The sequence below is a fragment of the Hemitrygon akajei genome, chromosome 16 (genome assembly GCF_048418815.1).
Source record: "Hemitrygon akajei chromosome 16, sHemAka1.3, whole genome shotgun sequence".
Classification (NCBI taxonomy): domain Eukaryota; kingdom Metazoa; phylum Chordata; class Chondrichthyes; order Myliobatiformes; family Dasyatidae; genus Hemitrygon; species Hemitrygon akajei.
Window position 1 is genome coordinate 2,867,378 of NC_133139.1, and position 16,357 is coordinate 2,883,734.

Genomic DNA, 16,357 nt, shown 5'->3' on the forward strand with positions numbered 1-16,357 from the left:
TAACTATGCCCGATAACACCAGGATGACTTTGCCAAAAAAAGGCAGACAGTTACAAATTAATGTCAGTCACTAAAATGAGGTCAGTTTGTTTAACAAGAGAAAATATCAAACATCTTCATTCCTGCTCAGCTTTGCACTGCAATTTTATAGTTTCTGTAGGATCTTGAATGGAAGCAGTCAGTAAGATTTTCCTCCGATGAAGCATAGAACAGGAGGGACACAAAAACAAAGCCAGGCCATTCTTTGCAAATTTGAATTCTCACCCACCAAAAGAATTTGTTAATTATAAGTTGTGGAGTCAATGTTTAGGTATAGATTAGGATACAGAGCACCCTTGACTTCAGTGGATGGCAAAGGTCCATTAACCTCGTCTTTTTGCTGTGAGGACTCAGTGGGAATAGAAGGCAGTTTGCTGGGGTATGATTGAACAGCATGGTGGGATGGGGCTTGACAGAGTAAAACATTTTACTTGAAGAAACATACTAAAAATGTCTAATGGCAGAGAGTATGTACTTAGGGTGAGATGCGGTAAGTTTAAAGATGTATGCGGCAAGTCCCTTCTTTTTTTTTTACAAACAGTGGTGGGTACTTGAAATGTGCTGCCAGGGGTGCCAGAGGCAAATACAGTAGAAATGTTCAAGAGGTTCTCAGGTAGGCACTCACCCTACTATGGAACTGTTCCTACAACCTATGGACTCACTTTCAAGGACTCTTCATCCCATGTTCTTGACATTTATTGCATTCTTACTATTTACTATTTTTTTTGTATTTGCACAGTTTGTTGTCCTTTGCACACTGGTTGTTTGTCAGTCTTTCAATTCTGCTGTTTCTTTGTATTTACTGTGAATGCCTGCAAGAAAATTAATCTCAGAGTTGTTATATGGTGACAGATAGGTACTTTGATAATTTTACTTTGAATATGAATGTATGGAAAAAGGATGGAGATGGACATTGGGTAGACAGAAGGGGTTACTTGTGCTTTTGGTAACTAATTTAGTCAGGTCAGTGGACTGAAAGGCCTGTTTCTGCACTGTTCTATGTTCCTGATAAGGGCATCATAAGATGCTAGGTTTCTGCTTCCAGAGACAGAGATTGAAACCTCAGTGATGAGCAGAAGGTGACTGTGCATTTACTGGAATAACCCTATCAGCTGAAGTTAAAATCCATTCTGGCTGGAAGTGTTAAGTTACTGGTTCATCTTGGTTCCTTTCTAAGATCCCCACTACCATAGTAGCCAGCCTTCTGCCAATCTAATTCACCCCACGAGGGGCCCCAAACTACTTACAATACGCCATATGTGGTCTGATCAAGCCTTACAAAGCCTCAGCATCACATCCTTGCTTTTCTACTCTCGCCCTCTCGAAATGAATGCTAACATAGCATTTGTCTTCCTCACCACTGACTCAACCTGTAAAAGTTTTTTTAAGGGAATCCTGCAATGGGACTCCCAAGTCTCTCTGTGCCTTAAGTAGGCAGAAAGTTGCAAATTCAGCCAGCTTCAGCATAGGAACTAGACACCTTCAAATGGGAATGCCTCAAAATGGCAGTCTTGATCATTAAGGACACCCCCCCCCCCCCCCAATCACCCAGGAGATGTCAGGGGTAAGTTTTTTTAATGCAGAGAGTGGTGAGTATGTGGAATGGGCTGCCGGCAGTGGTGGTGGAGGCAGAAATGATAGGGTCTTTTAAGAGACTCCTGGATGGCTACTTGGAGCTTATAAAGATAGAGGGCTATGGGTAAAGCCTAGGTAGTTCTAAGGTAGAGACATGTTCGGCACAGCTTTGTGAGCTGAAGGACCTGTATTGTGCTGTAAGTTTTCTATGTTTCTCATTGCTACTATCAGGGAGGAGGTACAAGAGCCTGAAGACACACACTCAATGATTCGGGAACAGCTCCTCCACCAATGAGATTTCTGAATGGACATTGATCCCATGTCTCACTACTTTGCTTCTTGCTCTCCTTTGCACTACTTATTTTATATATTAAGGAGATTGTCTCAAAGGGAAAGGTTTGACAGCTTAGAGTAATATCTGCTGGAGATGAGTCGTAAGTGACTTCTTTGAAACATATCAGATCCTTAAGAGTCTTAAGAGACTGGATTCCTTTCAAAGTTCAAAGTAATTATCAAAGTCTTTAACATTTATTTTCTTGCAGGCACCTCAAGAAAAAATAAATACAACAGAATTAACAAATTATACATAAACAGACAACGACTAACAAACAACCAATGTGAAAATATTAAAAATACTGACAGCAATAATAATGACAATACTGAGAACATGAGTTGTAAAAAGTCCTTGCGAGTGAGCCTAAGATTGTAGAATCAACTCAGTAGTGGTGATCCATCCCATTCAGGACCTGATGTTGTAAAGGAGTCCTGCTGAAGAATCTCAGCCTGAAATGTCGACTGTACTCTTTTCCATAGATGCTGCCTGGACTGCTGAGTTCCTCCAGCATTTTGTGTGTGTTGCTTGGACTTCCAGCATCTGCAGATTTTCACTTGTTTGTGATTGGATTACTCCTACTTCTGATTTAGCTGTTCAGAATCAGCTGACTATAGTGGACACTCCAACTGCCAAGAGTCCAGTTCTGGTACTACAGAACTGTGCTTTGGAATTCCCGGCAAATTTGAGCAGGTCATTTGGCCCTTAGAGCCTCTACAACCAAACAAGTCTTTGACTTTTCATCAACTTCCAGAATGATCTTCATATCTGTAATTCTCATAACATCTACACATCAAATAAATTAATGACTACTGTACTTCCACAGAAGCAATTTGGGGTGGCAGAGTAGTGTAGTGGTTAACAAACACTGTTACAGTGACAGTGACCCAAGGGTAATTCCCACTGCTGTCTGAAAGGAGTTCATACGTTCTCCCTGTGACTGTGTGGGTTTCCTACTACATTCCGAAGATGTATTGCTCACAAGGATGTAATGGCAGCATGGACCACGGGCCAGAAAGGCCTGTTACCATGCTGTACCTCAAAGTATTAAAAAAATACAAAAAGACAAAAAATAAAGAAATGCAAAGATTCACTATCCTTAGCATAAAGTTTTCACCTTAACCTTGCCAGTTTACTCTTCATTTCAAGACTCTTTAAAGTAGAAATACTCCACAGTACCTAGCCCAGAAAACCCTGTGAGAATTTTGTAAGCTTCAATGCAATTGTCTCTCACTTGCTGAAACTCCAGAGAACAGGATGTTAAAGAGACGTTTTCACAGACACTTATACAGGCAAGGCTGAGAAGGAAATAGATGCAATGAGAGCACATGGGATTAAGTGTAGATAGGCAAAATGGTCAGGATGGACACGGTGGGCTGAAAGGCCTGTTTCTGTGTTGGACATAAGATGGTAAGATATAGAAGCAAAATTAGGTCATTCCATCATGGCTGATCTCTGTGACTAATGCAGGCCTTACTACTCAATCTTGGGTGGTGGTGTAGATACATCACTACCAAAGGAATTGTAAGGTGCTCCTTCCCTCTGCTAGCCTGCAGGTCGCCCTTGGGCAAGGTGTAGCACCTGCTTAGAAACCACCATCCCCAAAATCAGGGTCATATGAAGCCATGGGAGCTGATGGTGGATGGTCGTATGAGCAGCTGGTGCATATCACAAGTCCTGGTGGTGCGACCACTGACGCCAGGCAGACAATCTCTGAAGTATTGATAATGACTGCTGTCACTTGTCCTGTAAAGACACTGCCCAGAAAAAGGCAATGGCAAACCACTTCTGTAGAAAAATATGCCAAGAACATTCATGGTCAAAGGATTCTGTATATATATTAGTTTTTATATATATTTCTTATTGTAATTTAGTTTTTTAAAATTATGTATTGCACTGTACTGCTGTCACGAAACAAATTTCATGATACATGCCAGTGATATTAAACCCGATTCTGATTCACTTACAGTAACTAATGTATAAGCATACCCATGTCCTCAGAACAGTCACTCCCTTTCCCCTGTTTTGAAAGCTATAAACCCTCCAATCTACTGGCAACTACCCAAGAAGCAAGACAAACAAATATGTGGCTAATTACTGTCCAGTGTATTGTTAACTAACACAAAAGCAACAGAAGGCGTCATCAGTGTTATCAAGTTTAGTTTGTATTCCAAGACTATCAGCTCCAGCCCACAGCCTAGATGCAAATAAGCACTGGAGCTGAATTCCAGTGACGAGAGTGACTGCTCTTGACAAGGCAGTGTTTGCCTCAGTGTGGCATTCGATCGGCATTAATGAGCAAGCACTCCCTACCAATACAGTCTTTCCAGGTGAGGCAACACTTCATCTGTGAATCTATTAGGGTTGTGTACAGTATCTTGTGCTCCCGATGCGTCATCCTCTACATCACTGAAAACCAACATAGGTTGGGGAACCACTTTGTCGAGCACCTCTGCTCCATCCATCAAAAGTATAATTCCTCAGCGGGCAACAATTTTAATTCTTAACACCAGTCCCATTCCGACATTCTTGTCCATGGCCCCCCCTCTTCTACAATGATGAAGCCACTCTCAGGTTATGGAGCAACACCTTATATTTCTGCCTTGGGAGAAAGTCTCTGACTGTCCACTCAACCAATGCCTATTATCTTGTAAACCTCCAACCTCCCACCTCTCATCCCCCTTCGTTCCAAAGAGTAAAGCTCTATACTCTCTCATCCAGGCAGCACCCTGATAAATCTGCCGAAAGGTTTTGGCCTGAAATGTCGACTGTTCTTTTTTCCATAGATGCTGCCTGGTCCACTCAGTTCCTCCAGCATTTTGTGTATGTTGCTAGGATTTCCAGCATCTGCAGATTTTCTCTTGTTTGTGACCCTGGTAAACCTCCTCTGCACCCTGTCTAAAGCTCATCATCAGTTCAGTGCCTGGATGTTCACTAATGTTTGCACAATGTTCAAGCCTATTCACAACTTTTCAGTAATGAAACAATCCAATGCATGCAGACAACAAGATCCAGACACGATTTCTGCTGAAGCGATGAGTGTACCACAAACGTGCCAGCTAATAATGATCCCAAACGAGAGAGTGAAACCATCTACCTTATAATAAGTTGCAGTCCCATCAACATCCTAGAAGTCACTACTGAACAGAAAGTCAACTATACCAGCCACAAAAATATAGTGGGTACAAAAGTGGGCCAAAGCTTGATATTGCTGGTCTATCATTAAGTCAGAAGTATGATGCACTGTTGGCCTTCTTCAAAAAAGCTCAATAGTAACACATCTCACTTGATTAGCACCTTACCCCCAACCCCACCCCCCACAAAATATTCATTCCCTCACAGAAACCAAAGATAGAAGTGGGAACTGCTCCACCATCCAACACAATTGAGGCTGGTCATCCACTCCTCTACACATTCACACCTTGCATCACAGCCTGGTATGGAAACACCAATGCTCTTGAACAGAAAAGCACTATAAAAAGTAGTGGATACAACACAGATCATCACAGGTAAAGCCCTCCCCACCACTAAGCACATCTACATGGAGCACTGTCGCAGGAAAACAGCATCCATTATCAAGGACTGTCACCATCCAGTCCATGCTTGCTGCTGCCATCAAGGTGGTGGGAAAGGAGCTTCAGGACCCACACCACCATGTTCAGGAACAGTTATTACACCTCAGGCACTTAACGACAGGGGAAAACTTCATTCACCCCAACACTGAATTGTTCCCACAACCTGTGGACTCACATTCAAGGACTCCTCATCTCACATTCTCAATATTTATTGTTTATTTATTAATTAATATTATTATTATTATTGTTATTTGTTTCTTTGTATTTACCATGAATGTTCACAAGAAAATGAACCTCATAAAGACAGAAATGCACTATGATAAATAAATTTACTTTAAACTTTGATATCCTCTGATCCTTTCTGTGGAAGAGAATTGCAAGATTCATCACAAAACTTTTTCCTGAGTTTAAAATGCATTTCCTGCACTCTGAGATTATGTCCTCTGCTTTGGTCACTGTCAAAGAAAAAAGTCTCCTCATATCAAGTCTAGCTAGTTCTTTTGGAATTTTATACATTTCTCCAAGATTCCCTCACAGTACTACAGTGAATATACATTAGGTCAAATCAGCCTGATCTTTTGTGTACTAGTCTTACCATATCAGAAATCAGTAAAATCTATGTTGCATTCCCTCCATGCCAGAGTAACCTTCATCAAATAAGATCAAAAATCGCACTCAAAAATCTGGATGTGATTTCACTATGACCCATAAGGGTTGCAGCAAGATATCAGTGCTCCTAAACTGAAATCTTCTTGCACTGAAGGTCAACTATTTGAAGATCAATCAATTAAATAAGACAACCCACCTTCATCTGTCATGTCTTTGCACACTCACCCAACTTGTTTCAATTTCTTTGCATCCTCCTCACAGATCACCACCCCCACTTTTCCCCAACCCCAACCCCTTTTCAACTTTGTGTCATTTGCAAACTTCATTTTATTTAGTTCCTTCAGCAAAGTAATACATTCCGTGAACAACCAGGACCAAAGGTTCTCCGTAGTTCCCATCTTCCCACCTGCTCTCAGTCCATGCCAGCAATTATCCCCAATCTCATGTGTCTGAATTTTGTACACTAACTCTCTGAAATAGAATCTTACCAAAAACCTTCTGTCCACACACATCCACCGATTTTCCCTTATTATCAATAATTCTCAAAAATTTCCAGATTTGTTAAAAATTATTTCTCTTTTCTTAAACACATGCTGACTTTACTAAATTCCTTTCAAAGTGTCCTGTTATTGCATCTTCTCTGAAAGATTTCAGTGTGCTTGGGCACAATGATTCAGTTCCTTTCCTTGTTCTTTATTATCAGCAGGAAGGTCACATTTACCCTTCCCAATCTATAAAGGACTCCAGAGCATAACAAACTTTTGACTATGACCATCATCTCTTTGAGGACTATCTCCCGTTGCTTTCTGGGACGATGGTTACCAGGGCCTGAGGATTTAATGGCTTTTAAGCATGAGGAATTTCCCCAATACTGATTTCTCTCAGTTCTTGCCTCTCCCCGGATCCTTACTTCCCCAATATTTGGGAAGTCACTTGTATTCTCCTTTATGGAGGCAGGAACAAAGATGTATTAAATTGGCCTGCAATTTGTTCCCAATTACAATTTCTCCCATTTGACTGCAGGAAATCTCCATCTATTTCAGTAATCCTTGGTTCTTTAATTATTTACATAAACTTTGTCACATTTTAAATACCCTGCAGTTTCCTTTGTTCATATTCATGATCCCATCCAAAGTTTAAAGTAAATTTATTTTCAAGGTACATATATGCCACCATATATAACCTGAGATTCATTTGCTTGCAGGAATTCACAGTAAATACAAATCAATAAAACACCCAATAATAACAAATACATAATTGAGAACATGAGCTGTAGAGTCCGTAGTTTGTGGGAATAGTTCAGTGTTGGGGTAATTTGAAGATGATCTCTTCACTGCACAACTACAGAAACATCCTGTATCTTAATGAAGTAGTTTATCAGGTTAGAAATCATGCTTCCCTGAAGGACACCATACAAGATTGTTAATTCTTCTTCTTCATGCTGCACGATGCCAAATTGTGGTTAGCTCGTTCTCTGGTCAGTTTCTCAACACAGTCTATACCAAAATCATACACCTGCAGGGATTATTCCACCACAATCTTATAGCTAATTTGGTTTGAACAATCATTGTGCAGATCACTGTCACTTCACAATGTAACATGGCACAAATTCCCATTTATTCCATTCTGTACATCACTTCCTTCTGCTATCTGGTGCCTACTGACAACCCCCTTTATTGGTTTTTACTCAGTGTATCATAAGCCCACTGTAACAGATTCCAGATGATTTCTCTGAGCCAATATCCTTCCTCAGCATTCTATTCTCCTTTCCAAAGACCACAGTCCTCCTCCTTTTTACCTGTCCTTTCTAAATGCTGAATATCCTTGCACTTTCCATCAGTCACCCTACAGCTAGACAGTAATAAAATCACAACTGCATGCAGCTATTTGTGCTGTTAATTCATCTATATTGTAGCATAATGCCCTTAAGATGTTCTCTTTCAAATTATTAGCTCTTTCAGCCTTTCACCATTCCTTTCATTATCTTTCACTTTTCCATCAGTTTTTTTCCTCCTTGTCAGTAAATTGTATATAAAATTGACTTGCACACAAAAGGCTTGCTCTGTCCGTAAACAGAGATTGGATTGTTTTCTCTGGAATGTTGGATGCCGAGGGGGAGAACAGATAGAAGTATATAAAATTATGATAGGGTAGATGGTCATTTTCCACTGGGCTAAAATGTCAAATCTTAGAGGGCATACATACATTTAAGGCGAGAGGGACTAAGTTTGAAGTTGAGTAAGGGAAGTATTTTTTAACTTGGTGTTTAGTGCTTGAACATGCTGCCAATGGAGGTGGCAGAAACATATGATGTACAATGGCATGCAAAAGCTTGGGTACCCCGGTCAAAATTTCTGTTACTGTGAATAGTTAAGTGAGTAGAAGATGATCTGATCTCCAAAAGTCATAAAGCTAAAGATGAAACACTCTTTTCAATATCTTAAGCAAGATTAGTGTATTTTTTTTGTTTTGTACAATTTTAGGCTGAAAAAAGCACCATGCAAAAGTTTGAGCACCCCAAGAGATTTGAGCTCTCAGATAATTTTTACCAAGGTCTCAGACGTAACTAGCTTGTTAGGGCAACACACACAAAATGTTGGTGGAACACAGCAGGCCAGGCAGCATCTATAGGGAGAAGCACTGTCGACATTTTGGGCCGAGACCCTTTGTCAGGACTAACTGAAAGGAAGGATAGTAAGAGATTTGAAAGTAGGAAGAGGAGGGGAAAATGCCAAATGATAGGAGAAGACCGGAGGGGGTGGAGTGAAGCTGAGAGCCGGAAAGGTGATTGGCAAAAAGGATACAGAGCTGGAGAAGGGAAAGGATCATGGGATGGGAGGCCTAGGGAAAAAGAAAGGGGGAGGGGAGCACCAGAGGGAGATGGAGAACAGGCAGAGTGTTGGGCAGAGAGAGAGAAAAAAAGGAGGGGGGAAAAAAACTAAATATATCAGGGATGGGGTAAGAAATGGAAGGGGGGGGGCATTAACAGAAGTTAGAGAAGTTAATATTCATGCCATCAGGTTGGAGTCTACCCAGCCAGTATACAAGGTGTTGTTCCTCCAACCTGAGTGTGGCTTTATCTTGACAGTAGAAGCAGCCATGGATAGACATATCAGAATGGGAATGGGACATGGAATTAAAATGCGTGGCCACTGGGAGATCCTGCTTTCTCTGGCGGACAGAGCGTAGGTGTTCAGCGAAATGGCCTCCCAGTCTGCGCTGGGTCTCACCAATATATAAAAGGCCACACTGGGAGCACCGGATGCAGTATACCACACCAGCCGACTCACAGGAGAAGTGTCGCCTCACCTGGAAGGACTGTCTGGGGCTCTGAATGGTGGTGAGGGAGGAAGTGTAAGGGCAGGTGTAGTGCTTATTCCGCTTACAAGGATAAGTGCCAGGAGGGAGATCGGTGGGAAGGGATGGGGGGACGAATAGACAAGGGAGTCGTGTAGGGAGTGATCCCTGCAGAAAGCAGAAGGGGGTGGAGGGAAAGATGTGCTTGGTAGTGGGATCCCGTTGGAGGTGGCGAAAGTTGTTAGGGCTGTAGCTTGTTCACAGTCATCATTAGGAAAGGCCTGGTGATGCAAATTTCAAAGCTTTATAAATACCTTGACTCCTCAAACCTTGTCCCAACAATCAGCAGCCATGGGCTCCTCTAAGCAGCTGCCTAGCACTCTGAAAATTAAAATAAAAAATGACCCCACAAATTAGGATAAGGCTATAAGAAGATAGCAAAGCATTTTCAGGTAGCTGTTTCCTCAGTTCGTAATGTAATTAAGAAATGGCAGTTAACAGGAATGGTGGAGGACAAGTTGAGGTCTAGAAGAACAAGAAAACTTTTCGAGAGAACTGCTTGAAGGATTGCTAGAAAGGCAAATCAAAACCCCCATTTGACTGCAAAAGATCGCCAGTAAGATTTAGCAAACTCTGGAGTGATGGTTAATGCTAAGAACCTTAACAATGTTGAGCACAGGGATCTCAGGATCCAAATCTGCAGCTCCCTGGAGCGGCTACACAGGTTAAGGGGGCAAAGAACGCATATGGTATGTTTGCCTTTATTAGTCAAGGAACTGAGTTCGAGAGTCAGGAGTTACATTGTAGATGAATAAAACTCTTGTGAGGTTGCATCTGGAGTATTGTGTCCAGTTCAGGCCACCTCATTATAGGAAAATGTTGAGGCTTTGGAGAGGGTGCATTAGAGTTCTACCAGGATGTTGCCTAGATTACAGGGCATATGCTATAAGAAGAGATTCAATAAACTTGGGTTGTTTTCTCTGGAGTGGCAAATGCATTGGGGAGATCTAATATAAGTTTATAAGATTATGACAGACTTAGATAGAGTAGACAGACAGTATCTTTTACCCGGGATTGAAATGTCTAATACCAGAGGACACCAATTTAAGGCAAGAGGGGTAAATTCAAAGGAGATTTGTAGGGCAAGCTTTCTTTTTGTCTACAGAGGAAGTTGGGTGTCTGCAATGATAGTGGAGGCGAATATGATAGGGCCATTCACAAGGATCTTCAATGCGTGCATGAATATACAGGAAAATGCAGTATATGGACATTGTAAACACAGAAGGGATTAGTTTAGCTGGACATTTGACAAGTAATTTAAATACTCTGGCACAACACTGTGGTCTGAAGGGTCTATTCTTGTGGTGTACTGTTCAATATTCTTAAGTCTCAATGTTGATGAACATTTGAAATGTGTCAGCTTAAATACAGAACATCATTATTCCTTTATCATGGAAGGAAGAACTTTTTTGGGGAGAGAAGAAACAGGGCTGTGAAATAATGAGAAAGGAACTAGTAGATATTATGTCTCACCACTACCAATGCAATCACCCCTCAACCTAACTGTTTAGTTAGGATACTGAACAAGCATTAAATGCTCTTGACTGCTGTTCCAAAAGCACAAGTTCAAATCCCAGCTGAAGAATGTAGATTCAATAACTGAGTAAACCTTTCCATTCATTGTTACCATTAAACCACTGTCAAAAACCTTTATGGTATTTTAGTGCCCTTTAGGAAAGGTCTGCTGTCCTAGGTGGAGGGGTAGGTAGCGCTGAGAAAGCAGTGCGATTGCAGCAGGACTTAGACAAATTGGAAGAATGTGCAAAAAAGTGACAGATTGAATACAGTGTTGAGAAATGTATGATAATGCATTTTGGTAAAAAGAATAATAGTGCAGACTATTATCTCAATGGGGAGAAGGTTCAAACATCAGAGGTGCAGAGGAACTTAGTAGTCCTCGTGCAAGATTCCCAGAGGGGTAATTTACAGGTTTAGCCTGTGGTAAAGAAGGAAAAATGCAATGTTGGCATTTATTTCAAGGGGAATAGAATATAAAAGCAAGGAGATAATATTGAGGCTTTACAAGACACTAGTCAGACTGCACTTGGAGTATTGTCAGTTTTGGAGCCCATATCTCAGAAAGGATATGTTGTCATTGGAGAGAGTCTGGAGGAGGTTCACGAGGATGATTCTGGGAACATGAAGAGCGTCTGGTAGCTTTGGGCCTGTACTCACTGGAAGTTAGAAGAATGCGTAGGGAACTCATTGAAGCCTACCGAATGTTGAAAGGACTAGATAGGGTGGATGTGGAGAGGATGTTTCCTATGGTGGGGGTATCCAGAACTAGAGAGCACAGCCCCAAAATTGAGGGGTAACCCTTTAGAATAGAGGTAAGGAAGAATTTTTTTTTTAGCTAGAGAGTAGTAAATCTGTGAAATGCTCTGTCACAGACTGCAATGGAGGCTGGTCCGTGCATATGCTTAAGGTGGAAGTTGATCATTTCCTGATTGGCCAGGGCATCCAAGGATATGGCAAGAAACTAGGTGTATGGGCTTGAGTGGGATCCGGGATCAGTCATGATGGAATGGTGGAGCAGATTTGATGGGCTGAATGGCCTAATTCTGCTCCTATGCTTTATGGTCTATGCAAATTTAGCTTATATAAGACTCTGGACCCAACAATGTGGTTCACGTCACCATTTCTGCAGTTCCAGAGCAGTTAGGGATGGAAAGTAAATGCCAGTGGCATGCAATCCTGTGAATGAACAAAAAACATAGGGATATGAAACAGTAACTGGTGAAGTAACAAGAGGGACACAATGTGACTGGTGGGGTAAACTAAGGTTAGATGAACACATCAGGAGATGGAGTCATTTTCTAATCACTCATGAACCATTCTCTATAAAAGAGCCAGGGATCCAACTTTGAAATTACAAAGTTGTATAACTTCAGGGTTGACCATGGATGTTGCATCCTAGTTGGCTACATACACAAGCCAGGGTAGTACGATACAGAGAGCAAGCTGCTGCCCATGCAGCTGGCTCCCCTTATTCATGCAGTGGATGAATCCAAAGGAACGGCAGAGATCAATATAGTTTGGCACCAGCGACATCGCAGGAGTTGCCAGTCAGCATTCAACTCAACATATGGCTGCCTTAGGGACTGCTGCTCTGGAATTTTCCTCAGGGTTTACTCCTGAGGCATTCACCATGAATGGGTATAGCCACAGGGCAGCAGAGGTTTGAGATCAGTTTCCTTTCTCCAAGGTGAGCTGCCAACCACGGCTGTTGAGCCCCTCTTGCATGTTATAACTGATATAATTAAAAATTGTACAAATTATACAACAAAGTGAGAGCTGTATTTCCTAAGTACCGCAGGCCAAATAGAAATCAGTCATTCTCCCAGGTGAAATAAGGTATGCAACATTAAACATTTTATTTAATACTATAAATACCAAATTTAAAAATATATTTATTCTTAATTCCCCACCCACTCCAACCCATGGCAGTCACTAGTTCCTGCGACAAGAATAGTGACTAATTATTCTGTACTTCTCCCTCACGCAACCCAAAACTCTTAAGCAGTGACTGTTCTTCCATTCTTTTTCATATTCTTGCAAACTTTTAATTCCTTTTAGGATAATACAGTTGAGTCACTGCCAACATTTATGGCAAATGGTCCAATGACTTATGTGGTGGGAGAAACAAAAATAACAAAAATTTCATTTTTTTCTGAAATATTATAATTTCATTAACTCTAGGAAGTCTCAATGCTTATCTCTCAAAACTTAACAACTTTGGTAAAAACCTACCTGGTCTTTAATCATTTACTTTCCCTGTTCTAACAAAAGAGAGCCTTAATATAGAGCTATTTTTGATAATATTGGAAATACTATTTTTGTAGTGGAGACATAGAATTGATACTCAGAGCAATGTCTCGATCCCTGCTTTCCAGCAATCGGATACCCAGAGGTAGTTACGGCATCACACATATGCACAAAACTCCATTATGGACGCTCCCAAGCCCAACTGCAAAATGAAGGTTGGGTCTGGGGCTAGCAGTCTCATCCCATAAAAACCCAGAGCTACACAAATGCCAACAGAAGTTCAAAGATTGCATTCTTAGGAGAGGAAGGAGCTTCAAAGGTGAGTTATACCTGGGGACAACTTGAAAGTTTAGCCTGGACAGAGGGCTCTGACGAGCAGCCGTTAGTGGTCTATGCCAGTAGAGATGTTGGCCTAAAGAAGTATATGCATATACTTTCAATATTGTTAAACACTGCTGCATAGTAGTGCAGCAATTAGCGTAACACTATTACAGTGCCAGTGATCGGGGTTCAACTCTTGCCGTTGTAAGGAGTTTGTATGGTCTCACCTTGACAGTGTGGGTTTCCTCCAGGTACTCCAGCTTCTCCCCACGTTCTACGGGTTAGTAGGTTAATTGGTTTCATTGGTGTAGTTGGATGGTATGGGTTCATTGGGAAGGAAGGGCCTGTTACCGTGCTGTAGCTCGAAATAAAAAAATAAGGTAGGAATAGGAGGGGCTTTCCATCTCACAAAGATATCCTGCCAATCAATTAGATGATCCTCCAGCTAAAACTAAAGCTTATAAACCTCACCAATGACAATTTCAACTGCATTTCTTTGTGAGAGAAGGTTAGAGGGAGTGTGTGAAGGCAGGAGTATGTAGTTCCTTGCATTTGTGATGAAGAGTTTCTTGGCATTGCTCTGAAAAAGTTGTCTCTAAATTTCTTTGGATCTGTTTTCCCCTCATCACAGGAAAAAGTTTCTCATCTTCTACCCTTTCCATTTCTCTAATCAATTTACACACCTCCATGAGCTGACCCGTTAATTATCAATATTCAAGGGATTACAACATCCGAGCTGCAACCTGCCCTTTTATTTGTTTCAAGATTATGTGCCAATTTCTCTGAGTAAAGTGCTTACACAATCTCTGCCTTTGAGTCACGTGCCATAAGGCCACAAGTACGGTTTACAAGAGACACAAAGTGACTTCAGCCCATTGAATTGACGCCAACTGTCGATCATACATTTATGTTGAATGCCCATTAATCCCTATTTTTGTATCAGCTATCCCCAGATCCCACCACTCACCCACACACTATGGACAGCTCTCCTCAGTTTGCGTACCAGGAGCACATTGGAATTGATAATGCTGTCATCTGCCTGATGAACAAAGCCTACTCGCATTTGAATAAGCAGATAAGCAGGGCAGCACTGTGAGGATCATGTTTTTTGATTTCTCAAGTGCCTTCAATACCATAGGTGGTGGGGGAGGAGGGGGGGAAAGCTCCATTCAATGCATTAAGGTACTTCCACTGTATCCTGGATACTGGACTACCTGACTGACAGACCACAGTCTGTGTTACTTTAGAGCTGTGTATCAGACATGGCTATAAGCAGCACTGGGGCCCCACAGGGGACTGTATTGTCTCTCTTCCTGTTTACTCCGTATGCCTTGGACTTTAGATACAACATGGAGTCATTCCATCTGCAAAAATTCTCTGATGACTCAGCAATAAATGGAGGATGGGAGGATGAATACAGGACCCTGGTGGAGGACTTTGTCAAATGGTGCAAGCTGAATCAACTGCAGCTCAATGTTACTAAGACAAATAAGATGGTGATGGACTTTAGGAAGACTAAGCCTCCACCACTCTATTGACGGTGAGGATGTGGATGTGCAGAGGACCTACAAGTATCTGGGGGTGCACCTGGATGACAGACTTGAGTGGAGCACCAACACAGAGGCTGTGTACAAGAAGGGCAGAGTTGCCTCTACTCCCTGAGGAGATTGAAGTCCTTTGGAGTGTGCAGGCCTCTCCTTCACAGTCTGTTGTCATCAATACAATCTACTATGCAGTGTCGTGCTGGGGCAATGGCATCAACATGGGTGATGCCGACAGGCTCAATAACCTAATTAAAAAGACTGGCTCTGTTATAGTCATCAAACTGGACACATTCGAGGCTGTAGTAGAACAAAGGACCCTACGGAAAATCCTGGCAATTTTAGACAATGTTTCTCACCCTTTGCACGCCACCTTGGCTGAACAGAGGAGCACTCTTAGTAACAGACTAAAACAACTGTACTGCTCCAAAGAGTGCTGTAGGTTAACTTACTACAGCTGGGGAAGTGATGACCCCTCCTGTTACACTGTTTGTGGTGACTTTTTAAAAAATTCTTTCTACTTCTCTTAACCAGATCTCTCATGCTATGGACAACTTTCCCCAGATCTCTCACTCTATGGATAACCCTCCCCAGATCTCTCACACTACCGACAACCCTCCCCAGATCTCTCATGACATGGACAACTCTCTCCACATCCGATCACTAAGGATAATGCACAGGAAACCCATGGAATCAACTGGAAGAACATGCAGACACCCCACAGATAGCACCCAAGGTCAGGATTAAACACAGGTCTCACGTGAGGCAGCAGTTCTACTACCATCACCACAGCACTGTTTGGGAATCTCACAACCAATTAAAATAGAGAAGAAGCACTCTGAACCTCAAGTCCACACATCTGAGCTTATAGATGCCCTGATAATCAGTGGGAGGAGTGCATCATATGCAAACTCCTGATTTGTCAGGCACCTCCTGTCCCAATAAATAAATCTTCATCAGCCAACTAGAGATTGCACAGAAGACAGTGATAACTTTGGCTTACATTGTGCGAACTCGACTATTTGGTGTGTAAAGCTCAGGAGCTAATGAAACGCAAGGAAAGATCTGAAGACAAAACTTAAAACGTGCCAACTGTGAAAGCCCACATCACTTTCTTATTTAACTGTGAACTGCTTATCTTGGAGCTTTCTTAACAAGTTTTAAGTTTGCCAGCTTTTTCATTTGGCTGTGTACTGACACACACAGTATAGGACAGTAAAGCAGCGACTCCATCTCAAGTTCAA

At 41.8% G+C, this 16,357-nt stretch overlaps 1 protein-coding gene across 14 annotated transcripts in view; it reads right to left on the reverse strand.

Moving 5' to 3' along the window:
- The window catches only part of gatad2ab (GATA zinc finger domain containing 2Ab), a 219,679-nt gene that overhangs the window by 133,208 nt on the left and 70,114 nt on the right, over positions 1 to 16,357 (reverse strand). Inside the window, exon 2 of one of the 14 annotated variants that reach the window (XM_073068103.1) lies at positions 9,741 to 9,807. The exons of the other annotated variants lie outside the window; for them this stretch is intronic. The gene's annotated coding sequence lies outside the window, so the exon portion shown is untranslated. The remainder of the gene's footprint in view (positions 1 to 9,740; positions 9,808 to 16,357) is intronic. 14 annotated transcript variants of the gene reach the window in all.